The sequence below is a fragment of the Leptonychotes weddellii genome, chromosome 10 (assembly GCF_054177405.1).
Source record: "Leptonychotes weddellii isolate Sample4059 chromosome 10, ASM5417740v2, whole genome shotgun sequence".
NCBI lineage: Eukaryota > Metazoa > Chordata > Mammalia > Carnivora > Phocidae > Leptonychotes > Leptonychotes weddellii.
Genome location: NC_138378.1, coordinates 85,456 through 108,592, shown reverse-complemented (window position 1 = coordinate 108,592; position 23,137 = coordinate 85,456). Strand labels below are relative to the sequence as shown.

The following is a 23,137-nucleotide window of genomic DNA, read 5'->3' as shown; positions in this document are numbered from 1 at the left end:
CTCTCCCAGGGTGCCTGTAGTCCCTGCAGGCTCTTGTGCTGGTCCCTGAGCGCACTTCAAGTGGGGTGGGCTGGGGTGGGTGGTGGATGGCCGGTGGGGGGTGGAGGAACCTCGAGGACCACCCCTTGCAGCCCCTCAGGCCTTCAGAGAATACATTCTTTGTCTCACCTGACATGGAACTTGTCCAAGTGGTTTCTTCATATGATGGATTATGAGGCTGTTTGGTTTTATTTTATTTTATTTTTAGAAAGATTTTATTTATTGATTTGTCAGAGAGAGAGAGCAAGAGCACAAGCAGTGGGAGCGGCAGAAGCAGAAGGAGAAGCAGACTCCCCGCGGAGCAGGGAGCCCGATGCCTCGATCCCAGGACCCTGGGACCACGACCTGAGCCGAAGGCAGACGCTGTTTAGAACAGCATCAGTGTTCCCATACTCCTCTCATTGTGACTTTAAATAATCAGTCTCAATTAACTATATCCAAAGGATGCATTTTCCCAAAGTTAGGGGTCCTAATCATGTGGTATCTGTGGTGCTGGGATTTTCAGGCTTCTGGGGGGTCTCCAAGTTCGAGAGGCCAGAGAGTGTGAGGGGGTGGGGGATCATTAGCAATGACCACCAGCCAGTGTGTGTGGGCCCCATCGGAGGACCCCCAGGGAAGGTGTCCCTATTGCTCTCCCTTTGCAGAGGAGTAAACTGAGACACAGGAGTGTTAGAGAACTAACCTGAGGTGACTCTTCTGCAAGCACATCCGTCACTGCAGATGAGGGACAGGGACAGCCTCGAGGGGACCTCCCACTCTGCCCCAGCAGAATCTGTAGCCGCCACCCCTACGTGCCTGTGCTCTGCCTCCAACCTGCGCATTTGCCGCATCTGCCCCTGCTCTCCCCGCCTGCCCACACCTTCACCAAGCTCTCTCAGCACACCTCTAACCAGATGACTCACCTTTTATTTCCAGCTTGATCTTGCTCCTGAGCCTCAGATTGGAGTCCTGGGGACAGCAGAACAGCCGATTCCTACAAACCTGCTCCCTTCCAGTTCCCCCTCCCAGTAAGTATGCATTGCCCCCACCCAGTGGCTCAGGCTGCACCCTGGAGTCCCACCCTACGTCCAGACCCTCAGCAGCCCCACCTGGGCACTCTTCCCCTTGGACCATCTGGCTGTCCATTTCTCAGCAGTTGACCTTACTGGAGGCTTCACTGGAGGTGTGGAGACGTTCAACCAGTCACAGGGCTGTGAGGGGATAGGGGATCTGCCTGGCTCAAGGACAGTGAAGCCTAACCCCACAACCTATTCCTCCAGCTTGGAAGGCAGCCCCTGAGTGCCCAGCACCCCTGCTGGCCTGAGCAGATAGATGGTCTTCGCCACCAACAGGCTTTGCTTAAGGGTGAGTCTGTGAGGACAGACTGGGAGTTCCTTTTCTCCAACCCCATCACCTGAGAGGCCAGCTCTGAGGCCTTCTGCTCTAGAGGAATGCTCTGGCAGGCATGGGGTTTCATCTGACCCTCTCTCCTTGCAGGGGTCCATGCCTGGGGCCCTTCATGGCCTGGAGAGCCCCACCTGGCCCTAGCTTCCAGGCCTGCCCTAGAATCAGTGAACATAGGACCCCTGTTGTGGGCCTCAGCTGCCCCACAGTGCACCCAGGCCTCTACCTGTAGGGAGTAGTCACCTCCCAGAGCTGAGGATGGGATCTGACTTGCCTTGAGGGTGAATGGGAGCTTCCTCCCAGCATCGGGGAAGTCTGGTGGAGGGAATGGCCAGGCTCGAAGCTGGGAGTGTCCGGCCAGGTCCGGTCACTTTTCCAAAGGACACTGGTGGGCAGTGAAGGGTCATGGACATGGACATGGAATGAGGCAAGAGAGGTTATCCTAGAAAGGACTCCTCCACCCTCCACCCCCACCCCCACCCTCCACCCCTGCCCTCCCCACTCCTGGTCTGGGGAGCAGCTGGAGGTCCAAAGCCAAGTTCTTCCCCTTGTCCCTGCAAGTTCCACACCTCCTAACCCTTCACCTCTGAGGGAGTGAGTTTCTGGACCTCCCTTCACCTTCCCCCACCCCTGCCCCCAAGCCTCCCGACCTGGGTGGTGGGTAGTCCATAGTTCAAGGGCACAGGGTTCTGTCCCCTTGGCAGCCATTGTGTTAGGGAGAGGCAAGGACTCCCCAGACCTGATCCCACCCCACCCCATCCAGACCGGTCTCCCACCAGGTTTCTGGCTCGACTTTGTCTGGAGTGCGGCAAAGAGAAGGGAAAGTGGGAGGAGGAAGGGGAGGGGGGAGGAGGGGAGAAAGAATCCAGGGGGAGGGGGAAAGTGGGAGAGGGGAGGAGGAAGCATCTTTGGGAAGAGCCCCTCCCCTCCCTCATTTGTTTTTCCCCCAGTGAGAGGAGGCTACGCTTTCCCCCACCTGCAGGAGGGGCTCATTGTCTGGGGTCTCCAGGCCCATTGTGTGGGGAAAGGAGCCTCATTGGCAGGGCACCAATTTGTGATTATCTGCTCCCTGGCCCTGATTGGCTGGCTGAGAAGGAGACTCCACAGGGCCCGGGGACACAGAAGTTTGTGTAGCAACTTTTTCCAGCATGATATGACTGTGTGTCCAGGCTTCGGAGTGAAGGTGTGCCCGCCCAGCCAGGATGACGCTCTGCGGGACCTTCCTGGGTGCGTACCTTTCCCCAACCCTGCACACCCCTCCCTGGGCCTGTTCACACACTTCTGCCAGGACACCAAGGGGACTAATTAGCTGTGTGTCCGTCAGCACTCAGCATTCTTTTCTGGGCAGCCGAGGAGGTGATAGACATATGCTCCCTCCTGAGTGAGGCCAGGGTCTTTGGCCTGACGCCTCTCCTTCCAGCGGATTGTGTGTCTTGCAGAACTGTCAAGGCTGCCCTGTTTGTGGGCTTGCCTTCAAAGGTTGAAGGTGAGGACAGTGGGTGGGGCTGTATGTGCCCCGATGCAGGGGCCATGAGGCTCTGGGGGAAGGTGGGGTGGAAAGAAGGCATGTGTGTGACCGATGTGCACCTGAGACTAGCCGTGGTAGAGAGACTTTGACTGGGACTACTGCTGTTTGCATTCCCAGCACACGCAGAGTTGCTGTGCGTGTGTGCCTGTGTTTGAAACATTAACACAGTGTTAGGGCAAGAGTTAGTGTGTGAGCCCCACAATATCCTCCCAAACATGTGTGTGTCTGAGAATGTGTGTTCACACAGTGTCAGAGGGTTGGTATGTTTGATGTCCCAGCATAAAACCATCCCACAATAGGGCCCAGAGCATGTGTGTGTGTGTGCGTGTGTGTGAAAGGCTCACAACCCAGCAAGTGTGAGACAGGCACACAGAGTCAGCCCAGGGTGTTGGTAAGAGGGGCTCTCGGTTTTGTTTGCTCCATCTGCCAGAGCCTGCCTGGGGCAGCGGCCCCCTCGCACTCAGCTGTCCCTATACAATATTAATGCTGACCATCTCGGCTCCACACACAACGACCCTAATTGTCGTCTGCAGCTTTAAGGCGGGCGCCCATCTGCAGGGAAGCTTTCAGAAGGAAACAAGAAAACTCTCACCCCCAGCTGGTCACCGGAGAAGGTGCCAATTACAGATGCAAAAAGTTTAGACCAAAATTACTTGAAAGAGTTTTTATGAAGCAAATGAACTGACACTTGGAATGTCTGTGTGCAGATTTGCACAAGTAATTACATTTTATTTGAAATGATCTTACCAGCGAGGCAATCATGAAGCCTGCTTCTCCCATTTCCCACAGAGCAATTCCTTAGCAAGTGCCGCAGCCACAAGTTTGGTTTTGCAAATCTCCCCCTTTTCTCCCTCTGCAGGGTTCGGGGGACCTCTAGTCAGAGGCTGTTCCCCTGTGCATCTCCCAAACTTAAAAGTCACATGCAACTTGCCCACAGATTTTTATGAAATAAAGCTTAAAGGAACAATGTACTCCATTCTTAGTTCCGGAAAAGAAAATATTTTATGACTAAAAAAATCCTGACAGCTTTTCACCTTGTATCAGAAAGTTTTCGGTTACACCTTGCTGTTGTCACTTGCCGGCAGGGCTGGGAGCCTGGGTTTAAAATCGCTTCTCCCAGCCCAGAGTCCTGACAAGACGTCAGTGTGTGGAGAACAAAGGGCCCAGCTCCGGGGGAGGGAGCGCTGTCCAAAGTGCTGATCAGACCTCCGGCGCGTCGCACCCTCTGCTCAGGCTGGATGGAGAAGCCAGACCCCAGCAAGTTGTCAGCACAGTCCCTTCCCTGCTCCTTGCCTATAACCCCTCTTTGTTCCCTAGATAGAGTCGGCTAAAGATTTTGGACCTTTACTCATCAAAACCCATCTTCTGAAACGGCTCATTCAACTGTAACCTCCCAGTGGGAATTCCCGGGGCTTCTCTCCAGGTTCTTGGAATAGGCACCGATTTGAAATTTCCAAGCGCATTCAGAAATGCTCACCCGAGCAGCCTCAGGTGGAGCCCGATCCCGACCACCGGAGCTACACTCCTCAGGACGCTGTGCTTGCTCCATGGGGGAGGTGTGCAATGCTGAGAGGCAGAGGTTTGCACAAATATGATTTATGTTACCTGGAAAACTAATTGTGCGCACCAGCGCTGTGTGTTGTCCACATACTGATCTCTCCCTGTTGTCGCTTCTGTTGGATGTTGTCCCCTAAGTTTGACTGTCACATATCTGAATTAAATACTTTCATGAAACACTGGGTATTGTTGGGAATACGGCTGATTCAGCACCGGCCCTCCCTTTGATTCTATCTTCCTGGTGGAACAATGGCGTGCAGGGCTGCCTCAGCCTGCAGCCTGCCGATAAGAGTTTAATAGAATTTCTGAATGCCAAAGGTTTGGGATGTAAAATATCCCAGCACTCACAGCGTGTCCGGAGGAGACAGAAAATGGCTTTTCAGGAGAGCTCTCAACTGAATATGTTCTTCTATGCGAATGGATATGAGCTCACAAAAGAATAAAAACAATGGTAGGCAGTCATTGTAGGAGCCTCAAACTGTTCTCATTTGGCTAATTAATATTTCATCCTCAGTTTGACCAGTGAACGCTTGCGTTTATTTCCTCTTACTCAATCTAAAAGATTGCCCTGTGCACATTGTGCGTTTTGTTTGTTGAGAAGAATGTGTGTGTGTGCAAGAACTGAACATACTTGCCTTTAGGACGAAGCTCGTTGGTTTGCATGGAATGTAGGCTGTAGCACTGCATGTTAAAAATAATTGCTTGTGGAGAGTTTCAGCTGATTTTCAAAACATGTTTTCTTAGAGGAAGCTAAATATTCTAAGCCTAATTCATGCTTCTGGTGGCCTGAGCCATTTAGTGCTGATTAAGTTGGGGGGCTTGTGCTCCTGGATAACATAGCAGGAAATGATATTTACTGTGTTGAAATCTCTGCCCTGAACTTCGCGGGGCTGGCCTGCTCCTGTGATGGTCTTAGACAGCCGCTTGTCACGGGCGTCCAAAACCCAGCCTGTGTCCTGTCTCACGGCACAGTTTCTAACAACCTGATGACGATCACGGACACTCGTTTGCCTGATCTATCGGGAGGAAAAGGAAGTTTGGATAATAAGCAAGAATACCCTGGCTCCTGGGTACTCTTGCTGAGGAGGTTCCTACATTTATTCCTGAAAGTGGAAAACAATTCGGTTGCTTGAGGTGTAGGTGGGCAGTTCCATTGATGCAGTTTAAAAAGACTCAAAAGACAGAGCAGAGAACTTGAGCTGTGTGTTTCCCTCTGGCCGGGATAAACTAACTTAGTGGTTTTGGGGCATAGAGGACTTGTGTCCAAGATCTCATTGAGAGGATTTTATTATTTTAAAATTTAAGCCAAAAAGAGAATGTGTGATAAAAGAAAAATATCTTTTTTCCTGATCTTTTCTTTGTGTGTATGACTTTAGTTTTAGGTCTGTGACCGTAGGCACCTTTTATGAACTTTTAAAAATATATACCTATCCTTTGAAGTCACTGATACTTGAACATGCAGATGAACCAGTATGCACCCCTCCTGGTTCATCTGAGTAATAAATTCTGCAGTCCGTTCTTTATGACGGTAGGTCATATTCCTAACCACCAATAAATATTGTAAAGTACTTTCGCTGCAGCCGTGCTAACCCAGGGCATCTGTCATTCCGGTTGCTGCTATTAGGAATTATTGGACTGAACCACTGGTGGAGACAGCACAGGGGGGTGAGTATGGCGGTTGTGACGCTCTCTGCCCTTCTGTGAGTTCTGCATAAAAAAACCCCAATCATGCTGCATATTAATTATGGTACAGTGTGGGCAAACACAGCCACCTTCTGTGGGCTGATGCTTGGAGCAGGAGACAGGGGCTCTGCCGGCCTGGGCACCTCTCACTTTCCAAGTCAGCAGATCCATCTTTCTGATGCTATACTGTAAATTTATTTCACCTCGGAGAGTAAACAGATATATTGGAGCCCCAGGGGTTCATGGGTAGCGTATTTACAAAGGAGCCTCTCCGCCAGCCCGTGCCACCGCTGCTAATGAGAGCGGTCATTAAGTAAATGAGACGTCGCCTTTAGCTGGCTTAGGAGTCGCACACTAAGGGGAGAAGATATTTAATTGAAACCCGCACACAGGCTTCCCCACATGTGACCGCTGTAAGGGAGGCAGCTGCCTCCCCTCTCCTCCCCCGTCCACCCTGCACCCCCCATGTAAATTTCATGATTGCTTTCCGTGATGTCATTTGGAAGGAGGACAGACAATAGCTGTGGGGAAAGGTAAGTCCATGTTACGCTCTTTCGCTGACAAAGGCAGATATCCAAGTGCTTGGCTTTTCCCCTTGGACCGAGACAGGGAGAGGGCGCGCGAGCAGAGTTAATTTCTAAGATGAAGGCGTTCTTTGCAGGAAAAGCAGGTCTGGGGATGGCTTTTTAAAGCTGCTCTGTTGGACTGAGTCTTTCTTCTCCTACCGGGTCTGCCCGTGGCTGTTTTCCTTCTCTTCTTCTGTCCCTCCCCTGCTTGTTCATGCGCTTGGCCTCTCCGAGAGTCTAGTGGACATGCAGTGCGTCTGACAGGAAAGACATTGGGGGGACTGTGTACCAAGACAAGAAACTTTATGTGTATTTCTGGACGAGGAACACAGATATATCGGCAGCCGTGGGACCCAGCAGCTATGTGGTGGGGGAAAATGCTGCCTCCTTAAGCAGAAGACCTCTCTGGAGCAGGGATCTCAGAGTTGCTACCTCGTGTGAGCCCCCCATCCAAGACACGGAGGAGAGATGGTCATGTGAGCATTTTGTCTTTGCGTGTCACGTATTTCTAAACTTAAGGAACAGCATTTAGGGTGCATGTGTCTGTGGGATAGGCGCACGGAACTAAATACCCGCTGCTCTTCTCAGCTGCTTTTCCTGTGGCGATGGGGACCAGCAGTGTGGTTGTTTATAATATTAGTGTAACTGGATTTGTGTATTTAAAACTAGAAATCAGGGGTTGGCCAGGAAGACGGTATGAGCTTTGAACAACAGAATGCCGTTGCCTGTGAGATGATGTGTTCTGGGGCTAGGGACTTTGTTCTGTCCTTTGGATTCACTTCCTTCTTTGTGAATCAGGAAATAAATATGCCTCGTGTGGCTCTGGTGCTGTGGGTTCTCACCATGAGGGTCCTGCTCACTGTCTCTGAATCATGGAGGGCTGTTCTGGTCTTACTGCCACTTTTGGGTCAGTGGGGCCTCATTCCTGGCCCGGTTGGGTATGTAATTTCTGAAACAAAACCTCTGAGAGGTGTGTCTGGTAGTGGGCAATCCCCCTGTGTCATTCTGATGGTGCTAATGACAGTGATTATTATCATTATTATTATTATCCTTTTGGGAGGGGGAAGTGAGGGATTTTGCCCCGGGGGTCTAAACAACAACAACAACGACCACCACCACAACAACCAGAGATTAGGGAAAGCTGAGGACATCTCTGGGGCTAGTGGCTGAGTGAACAAAAGGCAGGAGGAGTGTTGGGACAAACCTGGAGGAGGTGAGCCTCAGTCTTGGTGAGAGGCTTGGACCCTGCCCCTTGAGATGCTGAGGGAGCCTGCCGTGCCCTCACTCCAGCCCCGTGCCGGGGTGTCCTTGCCTCGGGCTGGGCGGGTGCTGGGGAGAGGCCCAGGCTCCTGGCCACCAGGGCTCCCTTCCCATTGGTCCTTGGCTGTGATTATCACCTCCTTCCATATGGCCCCGTTAATTAATGGTAAACAAAAGAGTGGGAGAGCAGAGATTGGAGTTCTGTGGTGCTAGTGGGGAAGGTGTCACCAACAGGGCAGGACTCTGCCTGTCTCCCCGGAGTTCACTGTGCAGAGGAGGTTGGTCAGGTTTAGAGGTTAGTTTGTTTGCAAAGAGGAGGCAGCAGTTCCGTGACCCCTTCTGTGCTCTGGAGCAAGAGACTGAGGCCCCCAGCACCTGGGTAACCCCCTGATCTCACCGGATGTTGAAGGATCTAGAGGGCTCAGCAGGGGCTGTGAAGAGATTGACGTGGAGGCCTGTCCATCCTGGAACCAGCTGAGCTCTGACTTCCTTGGACCATAGGGCCCAGATGTGGGCCTGGGAACTCACCAGGGCAGGGGAGCTGCTTTTGTCTAAAGTGTAACCCAGGGGGCCTGTGTGACCCTCAGGCATTGGCCGCAGGTCTGGAAGCAGTCCCAGGCATGCGGAGTCAATGCTCTGGGCGCTCTTGGAAGATTCTGGGAAAGGCAGCTGTGGCCCATTACCCTGAGTGTTCTGTGCCTGAGGGAGGGGAACCTGCGGGCAGAGACTTCAGGGCTGCAGAGTTGCTCCGTCTCGGAGCTGGGGCGGTGGGTCACAGCAGCATCACAGCAGCATTTCCCGGGAAGCCCCGTCAGTGCCCGGAGGCATCAGGGAGAGGCCGCTGGGCACAGAGCCGCCCAGGCCTGTGGCAGTGCAGGTTTTGGCTGGTGTTTGGCCGGCTGCTTGGCCCTGGCTGTGGAGGGCACTCTCCCTGGTGCTGCCCAGAGCCCAGGCCCCTCCCCTCTGGGCCCCATTGTCCTCCGCTGGCCTGGGGTTGCTGAGTGGGTGCATGAGGACATGGGTGGCTCTGTGTGAGCATGTGGGGTTGGGGGGGAAATCTGTGCTAATTCTGGTTGGGGAGTTGAGAGTGTGTGTAACACAGAGCTGGGCTGACCACGCTCCTGGTGGTGTCCACACCTGCACGATGGTTTGCATGGACCAGCACTGGGCAGAGACAGCAGACTGACAGTGTAGCAGAGAAGTACCCCCTGGGCCTCCTACTGCGGCCCGATGGCAGTGGGCAGGCTGGTGGGGCTGAGCGCCTCCTGGATGGACTCCTTGAAAGAGGTGTGTCTGCTGGGTGAAGAGTGAGCAAGGCCTGGGGCTGCTCAACCCCTGCCTGCCTGGGGAAGGTGGGACCAGGAGTGACCAGAACACCTTGGTCAGCACTGGGCCTGGAGTGGACCAAGAGGCAGGAAGCTGGCCTGGCCGGCAGGGCCGAGGTGAGTCTGCCAGCCAGGCGGGGACTGTCAGTAGTCACCTGATCCTGGGGCAGGCAGGGCACTGGGCAGCCAGTCAGACTTGCACGTTACTCAGGCATGTGGGAAAGATAAACCCAGATCCTGTCCTGGCCCTGGGGGACCCACCCCAGATCTCATTTTTGTTGGTTTCAGAGGGGTGCCTGGGTGGGAGCCCCTCCCTCCACTCCCCCCAGCTTCTAGAGCCGCCTTCTCTGCTCTTCCCTTGTGAACTCACTCATTAATAAACCAGAATTTGGTTGTCTACCGATGTAATTTTAACGGGAATTTTGTGGTGTGAGTTTACAGGAAAATGGTCTTTGGGAGCCAGCAACATTTGGAGATTAGTCTGTGTTTCCAAGAAGGGCTTGGCACAGCTGCCGCAGGTCCTGCCTCCCAGGCGGGCTTTGTACTCCCTGAAGACCCCAGGGCCTGTCCTCCTTGGGAGCCCCCGACCAGGGGCCGCCTTCTGCCCAGCCCAGAGCGCTTGCTGGAGGCTCCGGGGCGGAATGTCTCGATATTCTCAGCATACTTTCTGTCTTTCCCACGTGTCACTTAAGAAAACCTTCAAAACGAAACAAGGGAGACGTAAGATGCTTTTGCTCTCAGGCTTGTATCAAGCTTCACAGAGGAGAGGTTAATACTTGCAGTTGGTGTCCTTTCTATCTTCCGTGTTGCTGAGGCTGGCCTTGTCCTACTTTCACACCTTTCCCTGCGGGCTCATGCAGTTGGGAGCAAAGGCACGTGTCTTTGCCCATCGTTTCGTCCCTCTTCCACTTCAAAATTTGCACTTAAAAAAATGCAGTGTTATTTCAATCAAATGGGATGAAACTAACTCAGAGGATGGCTCCAATCTGCCTCAGCCTGACTGAGTACCCCTGCCCCTGTGGGGGTTAGTCCAACGGTTGGAGGTCGGCAAGCAGGGACAAGTGTCCCAGGCCTGTGGCTGCCTTCAGATGAGCCCTGGGCTCTGGAAGGGGCTGTGGCCTGGGAGCGGGGTTGCACGGAGGGTGCACGAGGGACAGGCCCTTGAAGGACCTGCTGGCAGGGTCTTCCTGCGTTGCTCAGGGTGGCGGGCAAGGTGCGAACGTATGTGTGACCTAGATGTTGGGAGGAGAAGAGGACGTGCCATATGGTCTGAGTTGCTGACAGATTAGCCTGCCAGGCTCCCACCTCACCCTCACGCCTGGCTTCACACCTTGATCACGTTCGACATCAGTCTGAGGGTGCCGGCAGAAGCCATCTGGGTCCTCTCCTTTTTTCCCATTTTGGGTCCCCGGAGCTCCAGGGCTGCTCCACCTCTGCCTGGGAGGGAGAGGGTCTCAGGCTCTCTCTGCTGGGCAGGAGCTTAGAGCCCCATTGGGCCCCTGGTGCCTGCTTTAGAAGACCTCACACTGACAGCAGCAAACACCTTGGATGTAAGGCCCTGGGTCACAGCACACCAGACCCGCAGCTCTGAAGGCCCCGAGGGGCATCCCTGATTCCAAAGCACTTCAGTCTCTACACCCACATGACTGTTGAATCCTGACAGGAAGACGGCTTCAGCAGTCAAGCTCCGTGTGCCAGAGTGGTTCCCAATGGGAAGGGAAGCCTGTTCTCCAAGAGGGTTTTCGTAGACCCAGAGCATCGCCTGGGACATAAATAAGGAGCTTGGGGACGGGGGTCCTCTCGGTCTGGGGTTTCCTGGGGCAGTGACTGTCCTAGGGTTCTCCAGACTTGGTGCTTCAAAGCGACCCGCTCAGTCATGGGACTGCTAACTGAACAGTTAATTGGTTCGTTAATTGTTGTTTTGCACATGGAAAACTCTGGTTTTCCAAACTAAGGAGTGCCTCTTGTCAGTACTTTTTTATTTTCAAAGATTTTATTTATTTATTTGAGAGACAGAAAGAGAGGGAGAACCAGACTCCCCTTTCTGAGCAGGGAGCCTGACATGGGGCTCGATCCCAGGACCCTGGGATCATGACCTGAGCCGAAGGCTGACGCTTAACCAACTGAGGCACCCAGGCTCCCCTTGTTAGTACTTTTTAATGGTCTGACTTTGTTCTGGTGAGATGGTTTAGGTTCTTGTGTGATCTATTTTATGTCCATGTAGCCCAGGCCCCAACTCCAGCCTCAGGTGCTTCTTGAGGCCTCATCGAGCACTGAAGCAGGCTAACGGGGAGGGTTCTCCTCCCCACAACACACACAAACCAGCAGTTTCCACCATCTGTGAAGGGCTGTGTGCCTGATGCCTTCTCTCATCCAGCAATTCTGATGCTTCCTAGGAAGGCCACTGGGGCTACCGGAAAAGCTCACAGAGGCCCTGAAGTACTGAAGTCAGGGGTCTAAGCGCTCAGCGCATCAGCCCAGAGGGAGAAGAGAGGTGGATTTGTTATTGGAACTGCATTTGGCGAAGCTTTGTGTCCCCTGGAAGACTGCTGGAGCATGTCACAAGGGGTCAGCTGTCGACGACTGGGCCCTGGCTTTGCTTGCCTGGCTGCAAATCCCGTGTTCAGCTCCTAAGTTCCCGTGCTGCTGGTGTGGAGTCCCCTTCATGCAGGCCGCACCTCCGGCATCTGGAAGACCCGAATGTGCTCTAGAGTCCGTTCTTGGGATCAGGATGTGTTCCTGGAGAGCACTCTCACGAGCATGTGTGTGAGCATAGGGGGTTGGTTCTTCCCAGCCCTGTTCTGCTCTGTGCCCTCCCAGTGAGGGCCCCCTTCCTGCCCCAAGTCCCTTGGAGGCCAGTCACCTGTGGTCTGTGTGAAGTGTTTAGGTTTTCTCCAAATTCTGTTGAGTGCTGGTTCTTGGTGTGCTGGGCACTGTCCATCCAGACTGGGAAATCAGCACGTGCAACACTCCAGTATTTCTGAGCCTAAGAGGCAGGAGGGTGGGCTGTTGCTGGGCAGCACTAGGAGGATGACAGGTGGGTCCCCCCTCCCCCACCTGAAAATTGGGGGCGACTCTGAGCCCTGGAGCTGGGGCTACAATTAAACTCCCTGGGGAGCAGCTGCCTCCCATCAACTGCCTAGGGCTCACCCTTCTCCCCCTAAACAGGAATGCTTCCATTTCCTGCAGAGGGACGGGGGTGGGGGGTAGGGGTGGGGGTGGGGGTGGGGAAGGAAAAGAGCACTGTTGTCAAAACCATCTCCCCCACCCCCAGGGCTACCTGTGCCTGGCTGGATGGTGCTCTCCCTGGTTTCCTGTCTGGATTCCCAGGTTGGGTGCTTGAGAGCCTTCTCCTCACTGGGCTGGACATGAGTAAGGATACGGATAGACCCTAAAGGGAGTGCTGAGCAGATTAATTTTATTCTGTTTGTACAAGAGAGCCCATTCTAGTTGGGTTACCTTCAGGAGCCTAAATAAAATGTGGTTTCCAGGAAGATGGAGGTGGCCCTTTCTCTACTCCCTGTTCTGACTAAGGAAGGGGTTTCTGGGACTCAGGGACGAGCAGCACAGGAGCAGAATTCCAGAGAAGGCCCCTCCTGATCCTGGGAGGCCAGTGTGTACCCGGAAGACCCTGGAGACCTACAAGGAAGGTGCCCAGAAACTAGCCCTCTTGGTTCCCAGCCTGTTGGATAAGGCCAGAACCGTCCTTGCTCTTTCCCATTGCATTGTTTCCCTCTGTGGACCTCCTCGTGCACCCCAGGACTGAGGCAGGCCACTCTAGATGTACCTGGTCTGAAAGGTGTCTGTGAATTTGGCTCAGTGAGGCAGGCCCACGGGTCAGCCTCGCTATCCACACCCTCCTTTCCTGAGCCCTTGGCGTGGCCCAGGCTCCAGATCTTGCAGAGCAGCGGGACGGACACATGATGGGTGGTTGGGTCCTGTGGGGGGAATTGTGGGGGCCTGGGAGCTGTGAGTGGGTGCAGGTAATTAAGGGGACCCCTTCCCCAGCACCTCTTCTGGCCTGCAGCCTGGCTTGGTCATTGGGTGGATCAAGGGAAGTGGGAGGGGACCCCTCATCCCAGTGCCTTTGTGGACACGGTAGCTGCACCCATTTCCTTCGGGCTAGACTCCTGTTCTCTCCGTTTTTCTGTTTTTCCTGTTGGCCCGTCCTCCTGGTGCGGGGAGGGGGAAACACACGGGGCTCCTGGAAGCCGCCTGGCTCCTCATCTGGGGGCAGAGCGTGTGTGCCTAGCCTCTGGGCTCCAAATTTGTTGCCTGTCTTGCCAGCCTGGATGGAGGTGGGGATTGGGGTCACTAGTGAACCCCACTTGGGGTGGGAAGGTTCTTGATGAAATCCTGTGAGCACCCTCGTGGAGCAGGGAGGTGAGCAGAGTGGTTTCTTTCATCCTGCTGCCTTCATTCCTGGCTCCGGCCACCACCCATTGTGCCTCTCCTGGGACACTGGGCACCCTGGGGCTGAGCACCCTCCCTCCCCTCCTGGTAGGCTCACTGACAGGCCGCCCCGAGAGCTGTCCTGTGATTTGGAAAGTCATTCTTACTGCCGAGCAGTGTAGCTGTTGTTTTTGCAGCGTTGGTAAGGTTAAAAGAAATAATAATAATAATATAAGAAAGACTCAGCCCCAGTCACTGCCCGCAACACGCTATTTGCATTTTTAAGGAAACACTTCTTTGAGACAGCCTGGGTGAAAGGTCACTATTTGCATATAAATGGAAGAGAAAGTGTATGAAGCTGAAAGTTACATCTGTATTATTTTCTCAGCAGTGAGCTGCTGTTGGAGAGATTAAGGGACATGGCTTGGATTTGGCTTTTATAGAATAGAGAAAGTACCAGTGAGGCTGATTTAGAAGCAAAATAATGAGAGAAATGTGCAAAGCTATAGAATTGCCGACTCCCCTGCCCCCACCTCCCCCTTCTCTCATTTTCACCTAAACTCAGCAAAAGCAGGTCTGCTTTGCTCCACTCAGCAAGTCTCCATTTTACTTCTCTCTGAATTCCAGCTTAAAAAAAAAAAAAAAAAAAGAGGAAAGAAAGAGAGGAAAACTTGCCCTCGTTTTCCCCTGGGCCCTGATTGTGTTTCCTGCCAGAAGGTGGTCCAGTGGGTGGGGTGCTGACACTGCTTCAAGACTCCCAAAACGCAGGACAGAAACCCCACTGCAGTTGTGCACGGAGCTGAGAAGGGCCCCCAGGCCCGTGTGTCTCGCCCCGGAGAGGTGGGGGCCAAGGAGAGGTTGCTCAGGCCTGGGAGCTGCTGGGGGCGGAAATGAGGGGTCTTAAGGGTGCCCCACCTTCCCTGCAGCCCCTCCCTGAAATGTTCAGGGCCTAGGTGCCACTTCTTTTTGGATTTTCAGGGTTGTTAGAGTCTCCTGAGGGCCCACCCTGCCCCACTGTCCCTGGGCTCTCCAAGGGGACCCCAGGCCGGGGTGTGAGGGAGGGAAGGGAAGTGGGAGGGAACCCCTCATCCCAGTGCCTTTGTGGACACGGTAGCTGCACCCATTTCCTTCGGGCTAGACTCCTGTTCTCTCCGTTTTTCTGTTGGAGTTGGAGGGAGTTGGAGCCCTTTTGGCCCAGAAACATTTTAACCCTTGTAGGCTTCCAGGAGCAGTGCTCGGGACAGTGGGAGGTGGAGACATGCAGCTGGAGGGACCTGAGGTTCCCCCTCCTGGGTTCTGGCTTCAACCCCTCCTCACAGAGGCCTCCACTGACCACCTGTTACTGAGATCACACCCCACACCCCGTTATTTTTAAAATATATTTTAAAACAAGCTCAAGTTCATGGACACATTTCAAATATAAGACAAACACCATTTTTCCTGAGCCACTTGAGAGTATGTTTGCCAAGTCTATGCCCATCGCCCAGAACACTTGTTCGGGTGTTTCCAACAAAGAAGGGCTTCTCCTCCAGAATCACGGTCACCTGTGTGGACATCTGGTCCTCAGACAGTGTTCAGACTCCTCCAGCTGTCTCAAAGGATGGGCTCAGAATCACACTATGTGTTTGGTCTTCATCACGGCATTCACCTTTTGGAAGAATGCTTGTCAGTTTTTTTTGTAGAACGCCCCTCAGTTTGGGTTTGTTGGCTGTTCCCCGTGACGGGACTTGGCTTATGTGGGGACACCCAGGAGTCAGGCCCTTCTCCCTGCATTGGCGCCATTACTTTGATCACTGGGTTAGATGGTTCTTTTCCAACATTTCTCGCTGCAATGACAGTCTTGTTCCCTTTGCAATTAATTAAGTATTTGGGAAGGTACTTTGAAGCCATGGAAATACCTCATTCCCCCATCAAGCTACCAATTTACTTATTTTTATTGATACCTGTATTGACTCATGATTTATTTTATCCAGTGGGTTATAATTGTTATTTCGATGCTTGTTGCTGTGGGCCCATGAGGCCACCCAAACTGGCTGTACGTCCCGATGCATCCCTAACACTTTCGAATGCATCCTTGCTCACCCCAGGCTCCGGTGGTGCCTTCCTGGCCAGAGCCTAGAGTCCACCCCACAGCACTTTTCCATGGGAGGACCTGGTGCTGGGTGGGCCCCCAGCCTCTGGGTGGACACGTGTGCGCACACACACACACTCACACAGTTACACACATGCATCCTTGCACCTGTGTCTGTTTTTTGTTTTTTTAAAGATTTTTTATTTATTTGATAGAGAGAGACACAGGAGAGAGGGAACATAAGCAGGGGGAGTGGGAGAGGGAGAAGCAGGCTTCCTGGTGAGCAGGGAGCCCGATGTGGGGCTTGATCCCAGGACCCTGGGACCATGACCTGAGCTGAAGGCAGCCGCTTAACGACTGAGCCACTCAGGCGCCCCTCCTGTGTCTGTTTTTATTTTTCCATTTTCTCTAGATACCAGAAACCGCAAGTCCACACAGATACCTCCAATACTAATTCCCCCACAGGGTATATTTTAGGTTCTGCCTTTCTCTATGTGTAACTTCTTCCCCCAACAGCGAGAAACCTGGTTTCCATCATCCTTAAAATATATACTTACTTAATCAATCCTATTTCCCTCCTCACCCCCACCCTTCATGGGACGGCCCCGCACTCCACCTCAGGCCAGGCCTTCCGGGGGATGCCTTCTCCTCCTGCTTGGGATCTGACACTAGGGGGACTCACGGGCCCAGTTTGCCCAGGACTGTGGGTCTGTGGGGTGTGCTCCAGGACAGACCAGATGTGATGGATAGCTTCGGGACTGGATTCTTCTGCTATTTTCCCTCCGAGCAACCTTCTTATGTCGAACAGTGTCTTTGTTCATTTATTTTCATCTTTGGGCCAAGTAGTATGCGCCAGGATTATTTCTCATACAAGTTTTTGTTTTTCTTGTAGATAATCATCCCTGCCCCTCTCCCCCTCTCCCCCTGGCTTCCTTAGTGCCCAGTGGGTGGTATGCTTTGGTGACTATGTGTCTCCTGAAGTATTTTTATTCTACTATTTCCCTTGCCTGATATTTTGTCTGGGCATAGACAGCACACAGGTTGATTTTCAACCTTGTAGTTTTGGAGTTCTCGCTTCCTTGTTGAGAAACCTGATGCCTTTCCGATGATATCTTTCGCTTGTGACCTCTCCCCTGTGGAAGCTTCTAGGATCCTCTTGGATCTTTAGAATTTTACTGTGCTCAGCTTGGTTGGAGCGGATCTTTGTTTCGTTAGCTGCTGGGTACTCAATGGGTCTTTTAATCTAAAAATATAATTTCCTTTAGTTCTGGGAAATTATTTTTTATTAGTTAATTCATACTTTTCCTTCCCATTTTTTGGGGTTCTCCTTTTCTGGAACTATGGAGTCAGGTGTTAGGTCTCACCTCGTTTCCCTCCTTATTCCTGTCTCCTTATTAACTTTTCTAGCATACATCTTCAACTCTACCGACCAGGTCTTTTTTTTTTTTTTTTTAAGATTTTATTTATTTATTTGACAGAAGGAGACAGCTAGAGAGGGAACACAAGCAGGAGGAGTGGGAGAGGGAGAGAGAAGCAGGCTCCCCGCTGAGCAGGAAGCCGGATTCGGGGCTTGATCCCAGGACTCCAGGGATCATGAAGTGAGCAGAAGGCAGATGCTTAATGACTGAGCCACCCAGGCGCCCTCTACCTACCAGGTCTTGTACTGGATTCTTCATGTGGGTTTTACACTTTATTTCTAAATTGGGAAAGACAGACACAGCGGTGTGGAGCCTTCCCAAACAACTCCCATATCAGTCTCCAGCTCCCACCACTGGCTAGGCCAGGCCGTGTCTGCTCTGTCTGGCTGTTCTGGGCTCTGTCCTAGCTCCTGCTCTTTTTTTTTTATTTTTATTTTTATTTTTATTTTTATTTATTTATTTATTTATTTAAAGATTTTATTTATTTTTTGACAGAGAGACAGCGAGAGAGGGAACACAAGCAGGGGGAGGGGGAGAGGGAGAAGCAGGCTTCCCGCTGAGCAGGGAGCCCGATGCGGGGCTCGATCCCAGGACCCTGGGATCACGACCTGAGCCGAAGGCAGACGCTTAACGACTGAGCCACCCAGGCGCCCCAAGAAATAATTTATTATTATTTTTGAAGATTTTATTTATTTAGTTGACAGCACGAGCAGGGAGGTTGGGGAGAGGGAGAAGCAGGCTCCCTGCTGAACCAGGAGCCCGATGCGGGGCTCTAACCCAGGACCCTGGGATCATGACCTGAGCCGAAGGCAGACGCCTAACGACTGAGCCACCCAGGTGCCCCCTAGCTCCTGCTCTTCTGTCCACCCTGTGGAGGAGGGAGCTTCCTAAGACATGGACATGTCCGTTTGGCACAGGCTCCTAGAGGCCCCCCCCCAACCCCAAGGTTCGGCCCACAGATGTAGGGAAGGTCTTGGGAACAGGCATCTGGGATGGGGATCTTACTTTGAACTTGGAGAGGTGCTAGACTGCCTTCTGCAGTCCCTGGGAGCCACGTGACATGGCCCCCTGTGCCCTCTGAGGGCTTTGTCTTCCTGCCTCCGGAGGTACCGTCTGGACCTCAGGGTTTTGGGTTCAGAGATTCTCTGGGTCTAGAGGGTGGAATTCTGGGCTGTGGTCCCCCCGAGTGTCTACTGTGACATGTGGTTGGTTTTGTGTGGGCCTTAAATTATTTTTACATTTTTTTTTTAAGATTTTATTTATTTATTTGAGAGAGAGAATGAGATAGAGAGAGCATGAGAGTGGGGAGGGTCAGGGGGAGAAGCAGACTCCCTGCCGAGCAGGGAGCCCGATGCGGGACTCAATCCCGGGACTCCAGGATCATGACCTGAGCCGAAGGCAGTCGCTTAACCAACTGAGCCACCCAGGCGCCCTATTTTTACATTTTTATTCTCTTTTCTTCTTGACTTTCTGGGCTTTGCCTTAAGTCTGAGCAGGAGGCGAGAAGGCCTGGGAGCTGAGGGGATGGATGAAGACTGAGATGAAAAGCAGAAAAAAATGTTTTTCCTTTTAAATGGCAAGATTTGTTGGTACTCAGTTCCAGGGCCCAGCTTTTCAGTGGATATATTCAATTCATGGCTTTGAGGTGATGTGGGATCGATAGGGGAGGAATATACACTTTCAGAGTTTCGCTCTGCATAAGGGCCCAGGGAAGCTGAGGAGGCCTGCCCTCTCCAGGACGGGGGGCCCTGTGGTTGGCGAGAGATCAGCCGAGCCATAAAGCTGTCTCTACGTCCTGACGGCAGGGTGTATTTGTGCCGTATCTATGCTGATCGGGCAGCGCAGAAACTCTGGTCGTGCTCACCAAGCGGCTGGGGGGTGCCCTCCACGGCCTCCAGGGTAGTCCAGGCCAGGCCAAGACACAGGCTCACAGAACCCAGGCTGGGAGAACCAAAGGCAACCCACTCAGACTTCCTGCCCTGTGTAAAAGTCTCTTCACTGAGCCATCACTGGCCTCCGGGCTGGGGCCTCGCACACCACAGTGGGAGGTAATTCAACTTGTAAGGCAGCTCTTGTCAGTAAATTATTTTCTGATCTGAGCATTACCTGATGGTCCTCCTAGAGCTACCCGGAACACACGGAATCCTCTGTGCATGGCCCCTGATGTGGGGGGCAGCCCTCACTCACCCCGAGCTCCGGTTTTCTCCGTGAACTGGTGTTTGCCGAAGCACCTGCTCTCCCTTGCCATCTTCGTGGTTCACTCCTCTGGGCTGAGGGGGACCCTGCAGAAGGCGTCTGACCTATGCAGGCCTCTCCCCTTCTCGAGTTGGCCATCGAAGCCCGGTTGGTGAGCCCTGGCAAGTGAGAGCTCCAGTGGGTCTGGAGACTCACACTGAGGCTCCTTTGTGTGTGCCACAGACAGCGTTATTGAAATATAATTTACACGTCGTATAATTCACCCATTAGAAGTACACAGTTCAGTAGTCTTAGCGTATTGATAGCTGTGAATCTGTCACCACATCTAATTTCAGAACATTTTCGTTACCCCAGAATGAAAACTTGTGGCCATTAACCGTGGCTCTCCACTTGCCGCCCCGGCCCTCCTGGCAGCGAATCTCCTAACCTACTTTCAGTCTCTGTGGATTTCCCATTTCTGGGAATTTTGCAAATACCATTCCATAAATATGGAATTGTACAATATGTGGTCCTTGTGTCTGACTTTGAGGTTCATCACATTGTACCATGTATGAGCACTTTAACGCTTTTTTGTTGCCAAACACTAGCCAGTGGCGTTTTGTATCATCTATTCAGCATTGGATACGCACTTTTGGGCTTTTTCCGTTTTTGGACTAGTTCGAATAAAGCTTCGATAAGTAGTTGTGTACAAGACTTTGAGTGGACGTATGTTTTCATTTCTCTTGGGCCTGTATCTAGGAGTGGTCATATGGTAATTCTGTTTAATATTTTGAAGAACCGTCAGACTATTTTCCAAAGTAGTTGTGCCGTTTTGTGTTCCCATTGGCAATGTATGAGGATTTCAGTTTCTCCATATTCTCTCCAGCACTTGTTGTTGTCTGTTTTTTTTTTTTTAATTATAGCCATTTCAGTGGGTGTGAAGTGGTATCTCATTGTGGTTTTGATTAGCATGTCCCTAATGACTAGATGTTGAGCATCTTTTTATGTGCATTTTGGCCATTTACATGTTGTCTTTGGAGAAATGTTTATTCAAGTATTTTGCCCATTTTAAAGTGGGTTATTATCTTATGAAGTTTTAGGAGTTTATTATGTATTTGCAAATTAATTAGATATATGATTTACAAATATCTTCTCGCAGTCTATGGGTTGTAGTTTCACCTTATTGATGATGTTGTTTGGCATGCAAAAGTTTTAAACTTTGATGAAATCCAATTTACCCATTTTTTCTTTTATTGCTTATGCTTTTGGTGTCACATGTAAGAAACCACTACCTAACCCAAAGTCTGGAAGATTTACTCCAATGTTATGTAAGATTTTTAACTTTTACATTTAGATCTGTGATTCATTGTGTGTTAATTTTTGTGTATGGTGTGAGAGGGGTCCAACTTCACTGTTTTGGTTATCCTATGTTCCTTGAATTGCTATATGAATTTTAGAATCAGTGTGTCAATCTCTGAAAACAAAACAACAGCTGGAGAGGTCAGAGGTGGTCAGATTCTGGAGAGATGCAGCAAATGACAATGGCAGGATTTGGGACCTGGGACACTCCCCAGGGTTCATGCGCGAGGAGCTGATGGCTGAGCTTGGGGAAGGAAAAGCTGGAGTCCTGTGAGAGGCTGATGTTATAAGCAGGGATGGAGTTGGAAGAGGAGTCTGTGGGATGGCAGTGGGGAGAGTGAGGGGAGTAGAAGGAGCCTGCACGGTGATGGAGGAGAGGAGAGGCTCGGGGTGCAGGGGGAAGTAGGGGAACACCCAGCAGCCAAGGAGGGAGTCAATGCGTAGTGGTGCACAATGGGGATGTGGCGGAGACATTAGTGATGATCTTCCACCCACTGTTTTGGTGGAGGGCTGTAGGCGGAGGCCAGTTGGAGTGGGGAGTGAGGAATAAAGTTAGCAAATTTGAGCTCCTTAAGAAACATGGTTACGCAGGGGGTGGAGATGGAGTGGTAGCAGGGCTGTGGTGTGGAGTCCAGATGGTTTGTGTTCTTTAGACATGGATGCCTCAAGCTTGCTGAAGAGTTGAAAAGCCCCAGGAAGGGTTCAGTTTAGAGGGAGTGATCAAATATTCGAGAAGAATATGGTTGATACACTAGGTACCATTTAATCAGTAGTGGGAAGGAGGGGTATAGAGCTCAGATGGAGAGGTTGGCTCAGCTGGCATGCAAGACCTCCCTCCCTGTGTTGGGGACAGAGCAGAGACAGAGAAGGGCTGGGGCTGAGGGGCTGACATTTCTTACTAAGTGGTGAGAACTTCTGATAAGTGTGCATTGGTGCGGGGGGAGCATGGGAGAGCCCAGATGTGGGCTCTCTCTGTGTGAAGACCATTCCCCTTTTGCATGCTGGGTGAGGGGCAGGTGATAACAGCCTCTGGCTCCAGAGGCAGCCCATGGTCACCAGAGACAAAAGACCTAGTGAAGACTCTGAAAACATTTTGACTTTTTGCAATCACCGCCTGACCCCTTGCTCAAGCTTCTTGTCCTTTGTTCTTATTTTGGGGAGGGTGGGGGAGGTTTTGAACTGAGGGAGGTGTTAGGCTGTCAGTGCTGAGGCAGGGCTAGAGGGACAGTTGTCTAGGAACCCACTAGGAGGACATATCATTCTGTGTGGGGCCCTCCAAGAGTTTGTGGGGCTGGGAGTGGGCACAAAACACCCGTGTCTGGAAGGAGAGATGGATGCCACCTGTGGGCCCATGGGTTTCCAGATGGCCGCCTGGGGGTCTCCCCAGGTACGGGAAGGAGGGCTTCATGCTGCCTTTTCAGGGGTCTGGCTGGGCTGGTTGCAGGTCTGCAGTGTTCTGAGGTGGGGTGGGTGGGTGGGTGTCATTGGTAGACAGACCTGGCTTTAGCCTGGGGCATGGCTCCGACCCAGTGGAGGGAGATGCCAACTGATCTCTCAGGAGAGTCCCCTCCCCGAGGACCCACACATATCTGCTAGCAGGCCCTGGTTGCTTTTGGAGCTTCTCTGTCCGCTAGAGTTCTGTAAAAGTGAGTTTGGGGCCTCTGTGGGGACAGACGCTGGGCAGTATGGAGCAGGCGGGGTGCGCAGGTGTTATCGTCCTTGCCACCTGGTCCTGAGCGGCTTGTTTGCTGTTGTGTCTACGAGCAGGGCTTCAGAAGAACTCATCGGAGACATAAGAATCCAAGAAAAGAAGCTGTCTTGAGGAAAATGTGCTCTCCACTCGCACCTCCTGATGATAGAGGAAGTGATATTCTCATGCCTTCACTGCACCAGGCACGGGCAGGTCACTTTCTGCACGTGCTCTAAATCCCCAAGTGGTTCTTTCCTCCCACTTTATGTGTGGATGAAGAAGGTGACTTGCAGGTCAGGTGTGGGGCCAGGAACCAGATCTGCCTTACCCTCTGCCTCTCTGCCCCCTCTGAGTGTTGGCTGATAGCATGACTTCTAGAAGCGGCATCTTGATGGGGCCCCCATGTCTCTGTGCAGGGCCTTCTTCTGGCCTGGGAACTCTATGGTTGTCTGGCATGTGGCGGCTGCCTCTGCGCAAGCTGGGCTGCTAGTTGCTCAGTACATCCAGACAGGAGGGGTCTTGCCTGTGGTGGGGCCTGGCCACACGCACTTCCCAGGGCGGGACAAAGAGGTCCCCGTGGGGGTTTCCCAGCAGCAAGAGGCACAGCTGCACTTCACTGGGCTTCTATTTATTATTTATTTTTTAATTTTTTAATTGTTTTTCCATTTATTTATTTATTTATTTATTTATT

The 23,137-nt window shown here is 52.2% G+C and overlaps 1 protein-coding gene across 1 annotated transcript in view; it reads left to right on the top strand.

Annotated features, from left to right (window-relative positions):
- The first annotated feature begins 6,579 nt into the window (after positions 1–6,579).
- Positions 6,580–23,137, top strand: part of MYT1 (myelin transcription factor 1) — a 65,962-nt gene continuing 49,404 nt past the window's right edge. The window contains exon 1 of the mRNA XM_081832249.1: positions 6,580–6,723. The gene's annotated coding sequence lies outside the window, so the exon portion shown is untranslated. The remainder of the gene's footprint in view (positions 6,724–23,137) is intronic.